The sequence below is a fragment of the Triticum dicoccoides genome, chromosome 6A, assembly GCF_002162155.2.
Source record: "Triticum dicoccoides isolate Atlit2015 ecotype Zavitan chromosome 6A, WEW_v2.0, whole genome shotgun sequence".
Taxonomy (NCBI): Eukaryota; Viridiplantae; Streptophyta; class Magnoliopsida; order Poales; family Poaceae; genus Triticum; species Triticum dicoccoides.
This window is the reverse complement of record NC_041390.1, coordinates 229,842,982-229,854,120: the sequence shown is the minus strand read 5'-3', so window position 1 is coordinate 229,854,120 and position 11,139 is coordinate 229,842,982.

Here is an 11,139-nt window from a genome sequence, read left to right as displayed (position 1 = left end):
GCACCGTCCGCCGCCACCGATCTCGCGGGGCCGCGCTGCTCTGCATCTGGCCCGTGCCGCCTCGTCGCCGCGAGCACTCCGACGACCTTCTCCGGTAGCCTTCCTCGACTCCGGCCACCGCGTCCCTCTGCTCCGGCGAGAGCTCCGACGTGCATCGACTTCCGTGCGCCCAGATCTGGATCCAGATCCAAAATATCTAGGGTTGACCCCGTTTTCTTCCTAAGTCCCTAACATTTTCATGGCATGTTCATCGCATCATAACTCTTCATCCGTAGCTCCGTTTCGGGCGTGTAATATATCAAATTGTTCATCTGGATGTGCTATTCATTTTGTTCCATTGCACCATGCTTGTTTGAGTCCATATTGATGCCTAAAATGCTGTTGCAAGAGTGCTATAAAATGTTAGTTTATGTTTCTTAACAGATTATGAACATTTGTCATTTTTGCCATGATTATTGTGTGCCTCCTATGAACTTGAGCCCTACATGTGTTTTGGGCTATGCCATGCCATCTTTACAGGGGTGTATGCCATGTATTTTTGTGATCAATGTGGTGACTAGCACAAGCATGCAAATTAGCTCTCGTGATGTTGCTGATTTCAGGGACATAGAATTCTCTAAGTCATTTCCCTGATGTTATTTTTCTGCCATGTATTAATGTTGCTACAGAGTGATCCATGCCTCTTTTCAGCATGTTCAGTAAGGATGATTTTGTGATATTGTTATGTTCTATCCATCCATTTCTTTGTTTGCAATTATGGAGTACCCTAGCATGACTCAATCTTGCTCATGTCTTCTTGCTGGAGGTATGCTTAGTTTGTCATGCAATGCCTTGTGGTGAGTGCATCGAGTTCGCAAACATGCCTACGTAACTCTGTTTTGCCATGTCCAGTTTTCTGCTAAGTCTGAATCTGTTAGCGAAACTTGCTATGTTTACATGGGTGCCATCATGTTTTCTATGCCCTTTTGGCTTATGGTCAGTAAGGGACTTTTGTTATATGCTTGGAGTAGTTTCATGACATGCCTTTGTTTGCAATGTTCTGATCCTGTAGCTTGCTGTTATCTTGCTCTAAACATTGCTTCCTGATGTTAATTCCTGGCATGTTGTTATTTTCACTAAGTCTGTGACCCTGTTATCTTTTGCACTTTTGCCATGCTTGTTTGAACCTGCTATTGTGTGATTTAGCCATAGCTCAGTGTTCATATTTTGTCAAGCATCTTGAGTGGATCACTGCCATGTACTTTGTTGCTATGTTAGAGTGCAGTAGCTTAGTTTCTTGTTGCATTTTAGATGGCATAGTGCTGTTAGTCGCAGAATCGTGCCATTCTTGTTTTGCTTGCCATTTGCAAACCGAGCATCCGATTCCGGTGATCTTTATATCAATTTCGACCGAAATCAACTCATCTTTCAAGCCTCACTTGCTTTGCCAAGTTGAGGCCTGGTTCAATCTTTTCCTTCCGGAGCAAGCATATGCATTGCATATTACATCCCGCATATCATGCCATGTTTTGCATCATGTTGCTTGTGCATTGCACCGTGGTTGATTGTGTTTCCCTTGCTTGTATTCTTGCTTTGGGTAGAGCCGGGAGACGAGTACATGATAAAGGAACCCGTTGAGTACGCTTACGAGGATCAAGCTTATGTCAACTTGGAGAACTTTGCAGGCAAGATGACCATACCCTCGAAATCACTTCTATCTTTGCTTGCTAGTTGCTCGCTCTATTGCTATGCCTATGCCGCGATACCTACCACTTGCTATATCATGCCTCCCATATTGCCATGTCAAACCTCTAACCCACCTTGTCCTAGCAAGCCGTTGTTTGGCTATGTTATCACTTTGCTCAGGCACTCTTATAGCGTTTCTAGTTGCAGGTGAAGATTGGAGTTTGTTCCTTGTTGGAACATGTTTATTGTTGGGATATCATTATCATACCTTGTTTACTTTAATGCACCTATATACTTGGTAAAGGGTGGAAGGCTCAGCCTTATGCCTGGTGTTTTGTTCCACTCTTGCTGCCCTGGTTTCCGTCATACCGGTGTTATGTTCCTTCATTTTGCGTTCCTTACGCGGTTGGGTTATAATGGGAACCCCTTGACAGTTCGCCTTGAAAAAACTCCTCCAGCAAGGCCCAACCTTGGTTTTACCATTTGCCACCTAGCCTTTTTTCCTTGGCTTTCGCGGACTCAATGGTCATCTTTATTTTAAACCCCCCCGGGCCAATGCTTCTCTAAGTGTTGGTCCAACCTGAGCGATGTCCGGCGCCCCCTGGGAAACCGGGGTCTATGCCATCCCGACGTCTGGCTCATCCGGTGTGCCCTGAGAACAAGATACATGCGATCCTATCGGGATTTGTCGGCACATCGGGCGGCTTTGCTAGTCTTGTTTTACCTTTGTCGAGATGTCTTGTAACCGGGATTCCGAGTCTGATCGGGTCGTCCTGGGAGAAGGAATATCCTTTGTTGACCGTGAGAGCTTGTGATGGGCTAAGTTGGGACACCCCTGCAGGGATTTGAACTTTTGAAAGCCGTACCCGCGGTTATGGGCAGATGGGAATTTGTTAATATCCGGTTGTAGAGAACTTGAAACTTAACTTAATTAAAATGAATCAACAACGTGTGTAGCCGTGATGGTCTCTTTTCGGCGGAGTCCGGGAAGAGAACACGGTCTCGTGTTATGCTGGTACGTAAGTAGTTCTAGGATCACTTCTTGATCTTTGTAGCTTCTCGACTGTGCTTTGCCTTTCTCTTCTCGCTCTCATTTGCGTAAGTTAGCCACCATATATGCTAGTGCTTGCTGCAGCTCCACCTCACTACCTTTTCCTACCCATGAGCTTAAATAGTCTTGATCGCAAGGGTGTGAGATTGCTGAGTCCCTGTGACTCACAGATTACTTCCAAAACCAGATGCATGTGCCAATGATGTCATTCCAGGGGATGCGACCGAACTCAAGTGGGAGTTCGACGAGGACTCAGGACGTTACTACGTTTCCTTTCCAGACGATCAGTAGCGGAGCCCAGTTGGGGCGATCGGGGATCTTATGCATTTGGGCTTGTCCTTATTTTGGTTCCGTAGTCGGACCTTGATTGTATTCTGGATGATGTAATGCTATATTTATGTATTGTGTGAAGTGACGATTGTAAGCCAACTCTTTATCTCTATCTGATTCAGTACATGGGATGTGTAAAGATTACCCCTCTTGCGACATGCCTACTATGAGGTTATGCCTCTAAGTCGTGCTCCGACACGTGGGAGATATAGCCGCATCGTGGGTGTTACATAAGTTCATGATAAATTAAGTCCAATTAATCATATTACTTAAGAACTCCTACTGAGATATACATCCCTCAAGTCATCTAAATGATCACGTGATCCGTATTATCTATACCGTGTCCGATCATCACGTGAGATGGACTAGTTTTCAATGGTGAACATCTCTATGTTGATCATATCTACTATATGATTCATGTTTGACCTTTCGGCCTCAGTGTTCTGAGGCCATGTCTGTACATGCTAGGCTCGTCAAGTTTAACCCGAGTATTCCGCACGTGCAAAACTGTCTTGCACTCATTGTATGTGAACGTAGAGCTTATCACACCCGATCATCTCTTAGTGTCTCGACATGACAAACTGTCGCAACGGTGCATACTTAGGGAGAACACTTATACCTTGAAATTTAGTGAGAGATCATCTTATAATGCTATCGCCGTACTAAGAAAAATAAGGTGCATAAAGGATAAACATCACATGCAATCAATATAAGTGATATGATATGGCCATCATCATCTTGTGCCTTTGATCTCCATCTTCAAAGCACCGTCATGATCACCATCGTCACCGGCTTGACACCTTGATCTACATTGTAGCATTGTTGTCGTCTCGCCAACTATTGCTTCTACGACTATCACTACCGCTTAGTGATAAAGTAAAGCAATTATATGGTGTTTGCATTTCATGCAATAAAGCGACAACCATATGGCTCCTGCCAGTTGCCGATAAGTGTGTTACAAAACATGATCATCTCATACAATAATTTATATAATCACGTCTTGACCATATCACATCACAACATGCCCAGCAAAAACAAGTTAGACGTCCTCTAATTTGTTGTTGCAAGTTTTACGTGGCTTCTATGGGCTTAGCCAGAACTGTTCTTACCTACGCATCAAAAACCACAACGTGGTATAGTGATTGCTTTCTGATCTTCAAAAAGAACCTTGTTCATTGAATCCGATTCAACTAAAGTTGGAGAAACTGACACCTGCCAGCCACCTGTGTGCAAAAGCATGTCGGTAGAACGAGTCTCATGAATGCGATCATGTAATGTCGGTCTGGGCCGCTTCATTTTAACGAGGGATCATCTTATAATTCTACCATCGTACTAAGCAAAATAAGATGCATAAAATATAAACATCACATGCAATCAAAACATGTGACATGATATGGCCATCATCATCGTGTGCCTTTGATCTCCATCTCCAAAGCACTGTCATGATCTCCATCATCACCGGCTTGACACCTTGATCTCCATCGTAGCGTCGTTGTCGTCTCGCCAACTATTGCTTCTACAACTATCGCTAACACATAGTGATAAAGTAAAGAAATTACATGGCGATTGCATTTCATACAATAAGCGACAACCACAAGGCTCCTGCCAGTTGCCGATAAATTTTACAAAACATGATCATCTCATACATCAAAATATATCACATCATGTCTTGACCATATCACATCACAACATGCCCTGCAAAAACAAGTTAGACGTCCTCTACTTTGTTGTTGCAAATTTTACGTGGCTGCTATGGGCTTCAAGCAAGAACCGTTCTTACCTATGCATCTAAACCAGAACGGTGATTTATCAAGTTTGATGTTTTAACCGTCAACAAGGACCGGCAACAGTCAAATTCGATTCAACTAAAGTTGGAGAAACAAACACCCGCCAACCACCTTTAAGCAAAACTAGTTGCATGTCTGTCGGTGGAACCGCTCTCATGAACGTGGTCATGTAAGGTTGGTCCGGGCCGCTTCATCCAACAATACCCTCCCCTTGTCCAATTTGGACTCCCCATGGGGGGCTCACGCCATCCCATGTCGGCTACCTCCCCTCCCCTCTATGGCCCATATGGTCCATATCTTTCCCCCGGGGGTTCCGGTAACCCCCCGGTACTTCGATATGTACCCTATACATGCCGAAACACTTCCCGTGTCCGAATACTATCGTCCAATATATTTTTTACCTCTCGACCATTTAGAGGCTCCTCGCCATGTTCGTGATCTCATCTGGGACTCCGAACAATCTTCGGTCACCAAAACACATAACTCGTAATACAAATCGTCATCGAACGTTAAGCGTGCGGACCCTACGGGTTCGAGAACTATGTAGACATGACCGAGACACATCTCCGATCAATAACCAACAGCGGAACCTGGATGCTCATATTGATTCCTACAAATTCTACGAAGGTCCTTATCGGTCAAACCGCAATGACAGCATAGGTCATTCCCTTTGTCATCGGTATGTTACTTGCCCGAGATTCGAACGTCGGTATCTTCATACCTAGTTCAATATCGTTACCGGCAAGTCCCTTTACTCATTATGTAATGCCGCAACTAACTCGTTAGTCACGTTGCTTGCAAGGCTTATCGTGATGTGCATTACCGAGAGGGCCCAGAGATACCTCTCGGATACTCGGAGTGACAAATCCTAATCTCGATCTATGCCAACCCAACAAAAACCTTCGGAGACACCTGTAGAGCAGCTTTATAATCACACAGTTACGTTGTGACTTTGATAGCACATAAGGTGTTCCTCTGGTATTCAGGAGTTGCATAATCTCATAGTGAAAGGAATATGTATAAGTCATGGGGAAAGCAATAGCAATAAAACTTAAAGATCATTATGCTAAGCTAATGGATGGGTCTTGTCCATCACATCATTCTCCTAATGATGTGAGCCCGTTCATCAAATGACAACACATGTCTATGGTTTGGAAACTTAATCATCTTTGATTAACGAGCTAGTCTAGTAGAGACTTACTAAGGACATGGTGTTTTGTCTATGTATCCACACATGTATCAAGTTTCCGGTTAATACGATTCTAGCATGAATAATAAACATTTATCATGATATAAGGAAATATAAAATAACAACTTTATTATTGCCTCTAGGGCATATTTCCTTCAGATGCTAGTTGGTTTATCCGGTGGAAGATTATATTTTCAGATCCTTAATGATAATTAATACTCCTCTGATCTTGATCATAAATATGCTTTGTGAGTAGTTATTTTTGTTCCTGAGGACATGGGAGAAGTCTTGTTATAAGTAATCATGTGAATTTGGTATTCTTTTGATATTTTAATGAGATGTATGTTGTCTCTCCTCTAGTGCTGTTATGTGAACGTCGACTACATGACACTTCACCATTATTTGGACCTAGGGGAAGGCATTGTGAACTAATAACTAGAAGATGGGTTGCTAGAGTGATAGAAGATTAAACCCTAGTTTATGCGTTGCTTCGTAAGGGGCTGATTTGGATCCATATGTTTCATGATATGGTTAGGTTTACCTTAATTCTTCTTTCGTAGTTGCGGATGCTTACGAGAGGGGTTAATCACAAGTGGGTGGCTTGTCCAAGGAAGGGTAGCACCCAAGCACCGGTCCACCCACATATAAAATTATCAAAGTAACGAACACGAATCATATGAGCATGATGAAAACTAACTTGACAATAATTCCCATGTGTCCTAGGGAGTGCTTTACTTTATATAAGAGTTCGTCCAGGCTTGTCCTTTGCTACAAAAAGGATTGGGCCACCTTGATGCACCTTGTTTACTTTTATTACTTGTTACCCGCTACGATTTATCTTATCACACAACTATCTGTTACTGATAATTTCAGTGCTTGCACAGAATACCTTGCTGAAAACCGCTTGTCATTTCCTTCTACTCCTCGTTGGGTTCGACACTCTTACTTATCGAAAGGACTAAGATAGATCCCCTATACTTTGGGTCACCAAGACTCTTTTCTGGCACCATTGCCGGGGAGTGAAGCGCGTTTGGTAAGGAAACATTTATATAGTGTGCTAAAATTTACTGTCACTTGTTACTATGGAAAATAATCCTTTGAGGGGCTTGTTCGGGGTATCTTCACCTTGACCGGAAGAGCAAAGAGTTTCTCCTAAACCTACCGCACCTACTAAAAATATTTATTATGATATTTCTTCGGGTATGATAGAGAAACTGCTAGCTAATCCTTATGCAGGAGATGGAACATTACATCCCGATATGCACCTAATCTATGTGGATGAAGTTTGTGGATTATTTAAGCTTGCATGTATGCCCAAGGATGTTGTCAAGAAGAAGGTCATCCCTTTATCTTTGAAGGGAAAGGCATTGACATGGTATAGGCTATGTGATGATATTGGATCATGGAACTACAACCGATTGAAATTGGAATTTCATCAGAAGTTTTATCCTATGCATCTGGTTCGTCATGATCAAAATTATATATATATATATATATATATATATATATATATATATATATATATATATATATAATTTTTTGCCTTGTGAAGGAGAAAGTATCCCTCTAGCTTGGGGAGGCTTAAGTCAATGTTATATTCATGCCCCAATCATGAGCTCTCAAGAGAAATTATTAATCAAAATTTTTATGCTCGGCGTTCTCATATTGATCGATCCATGCTCGATACTTCTTGTACTAGTTCCTATATGAAGAAGGATATTGAATTCAAATGGGATTTATTGGAAAGAATTAAACACAACTATGAAGATTGGGAACTCGATGAAGGTAAAGAGTCAGGTATAAACCTTAAGTTTGATTGTGTTAAATCTTTTATGGATACCGATGCTTTCCGTGATTTTAGCACTAAATATGGACTTAACTCTGAGATAGTAGCTTCTTTATGTGAATCTTTTGCTGATCTCCCTAAGGAGAAGTGGTTTAAATATCATCCTCCCTTTGAAGTTATAGTAGTAGAACCTATTAAAGTTGAAGAAGAAACTATTACTTACAATGTTGATCTTATTGTTCCTACTGCTTATATTGAGGAACCACCTTTTCCTGTTAGAATAAAGGATCATGCTAAAGCTTCAACTGTGGTTCGTAAGAGTTATACTAGAACACCTACACCCCTTGAGCAAATTAAAGTTGAACCTAGTCTTCCTATGGTTAAAGATCTCTTGGTTGATAATATTGAAGGGCATGTTATTTATTTCTGTGATGAAGCTACTAGAATTGCTAAACCCGAAATGAAAGATAAACATAGACCTGTTGTTGGCATGCTTGTTGTTTCTGTTAAAATAGGAGATCATCATTATCATGGCTTATGTGATGTGGGTGATAGTGTGAGTGCAACTCCTTATACCTTGTATGAAGAAATTATGAAAGATATTGCACCTGCTGAGATAGAAGATATTGATGTTACTATTAAGCTTGCCAATAGAGATACTATTTCACTAATTGGGATTGTTAGAGATGTTGAAGTCTTGTGTAGAAAAATTAAATACCCTACTAATTTTCTTGTTCTTGGTTCCCCACAAGATAATTTTTGTCCCATTATATTTGGTAGACCTTTCTTGAACACTATTAATGCTAATATAGACCGCGAGAAAGATATTATTACTGTTGGTTTAGGGGATATGTCTCATGATTTTAATTTCTCTAAATTTCATAGACAACACCATGATAAAGAATTGCCTAGTAAGGATGAAATTATTGGTCTTTCTTCTATTGCCGTGCCTCCTACTGATCCTTTAGAAAAATATTTGCTAGACCATGAAAATGATATGTATATGAATGAAAGAAGGGAAATAGATGAAGTATTCTTTAATCAAGGGCCTATGTTGAAACACAGTTTGCCTGTTGAAATCCTTGGGGATCCTCCTCCACCCAAGGTTGATCCCGTGTTTGAGCTTAAACAGTTACCTGATACTCTGAAATATGCTTATCTTGATGAAAAGAAGATATATCTTGTTATTATTAGTGCTAACCTTTCAAAGCATGAAGAAAAGAAATTATGGAAAACTCTGAAGAAGCACCGTGCCGCTATTGGATATACTCTTGATGATATTAAGGGCATTAGTCCCACTCTATGCCAACACAAAATTAATTTGGAACGTGATGTTAAACCAGTTGTTGATCATCAATGACGGTCAAACCCTAAGATGAAGGAAGTGGTAGGAAATGAAATACTAAAGCTTTTGGAGGCAGGTATATTTTATCCTAGTGCTGATAGTTAATGTGTAAGTATTGTTCATTGTGTCCCTAAGAAAGGAGGTACCATTGTTGTTCCTAATGATAGGAATGAATTGATTCCACAAAGAATTGTTACAGGTTATAGAATAATAATTGATTTCGCAAATTAAATAAAGCTACTAGAAAAGATCATCACCCTCTACCTTTTATTGATCAAATGCTAGAAAGATTATCCAAGCATACACATTTTTGCTTTCTAGATGGTTATTCTGGTTTCTCTCAAATACCTGTGTCAAAAGATGATCAAGAGAAAACCACTTTTACTTTCCCTTTCAGTACCTTTACTTATAGATGTATGCCTTTTGGTTTATGCAATGCACCTGCTACCTTTCAAAGATGTATGACTGCTATATTCTATGATTTTTTTGAAAATATTGTTGAGGGTTTCATGGATGATTTCTTTGTTTACGAAACCATTTTTGATGATTGCTTAAGCAACTTTGACCGAGTTTTGCAGAGATGTGAAGAAACTAATCTTGTCTTGAATTGGGAAAAGTGCCACTTTATGGTTAATGAAGGTATTGTCCTAGGGCATCAAATTTATGGAAGAGGTATTGAAGTTGATAAAGATAAGGTAGATGCTATCGAAAAGATGCCGTGTCCTAAATATATCAAAAGTATAAGAAGTTTCCTTGGTCATGCTGGTTTCTATAGGAGGTTTATTAAAGACTTCTCTAAAATTTGTCGGCCTCTCACTAATCTCTTACAAAAAGATGTTCCTTTTGTTTTTGATGATGATTGTGTAGAAGCATTTGAAATACTTAAGAAAGCCTTGATTTCTGCTCCTATTGTTCAGCCACCTGATTGGAATTTACCCTTTGAAATTATGTGTGGATGCTAGTGATTATGTTGTTGGTGCTGTTCTAGGACAAAGAGTTGATAAGAAACTGAATGTTATCTATTATGATAGTAAAACTCTAGACAATGCCCAGAGAAATTATGCTACTACTGAAAAGAATTTTAGTAGTTGTTTTTTCTTGTGATAAGTTTAGATCTTATATTGTTGATTCCAAAGTAATTGTTCACATTGATCATGCTGCTATTAAATATCTTATGGAAAAGAAAGATGCTAAACCTAGACTTATTAGATGGGTTCTCTTGCTACAAGAATTTGATTTGCATATTATTGATAGAAAGGGAGCTGAGAACCCCGTTGCAGACAACTTGTCTAGGTTAGAAAATGTTCTTGATGACCCACTACCTATTGATGATAGCTTTCCTGATGAACAATTAGCTGTCATAAATGCTTCTCGTAATACTCCATGGTATGCTGATTATGCTAATTACGTTGTTGCTAAATTTATACCACCTAGTTTCACATACCAGCAAAATAATTTTTTCTATGATTTAAGACATTACTTCTGGGATGACCCACACCTTCATAAACAAGGAGTAGATGGTGTTATTAGACGTTGTGTACCTGAGCATGAACAGGAACAAATCCTATGCAAGTGCCACTCCGAGTCTTACGGAGGACACCACACTGGAGATAGAACTGCACATAAGGTATTGCAATCTGGTTTTTATTGGCCTACTCTCTTAAAGGATGCTCGTATGTTTGTCTTGTCTTGTGATGAATGCCAGAGAATTGGTAATATTAGTAGACGTCAGGAAATGTCTATGAAATACTCACTTGTTATTGAACCATTTGATGTTTGGGGCTTTGATTATAGGGACATTTTCCTTCCTCTAATGGGTATACAAATATTTTAGTTGCTGTTGATTAGGTTACTAAGTGGGTAGAAGCTATTCCAACTACTAGTGCTGATCATAACACTTCTATTAAGATGCTTAAAGAAGTTATTTTTCCGAGGTTTGCAGTCCAAGATATTTCATGACTAATGGTGGTTCACATTTTATTCATG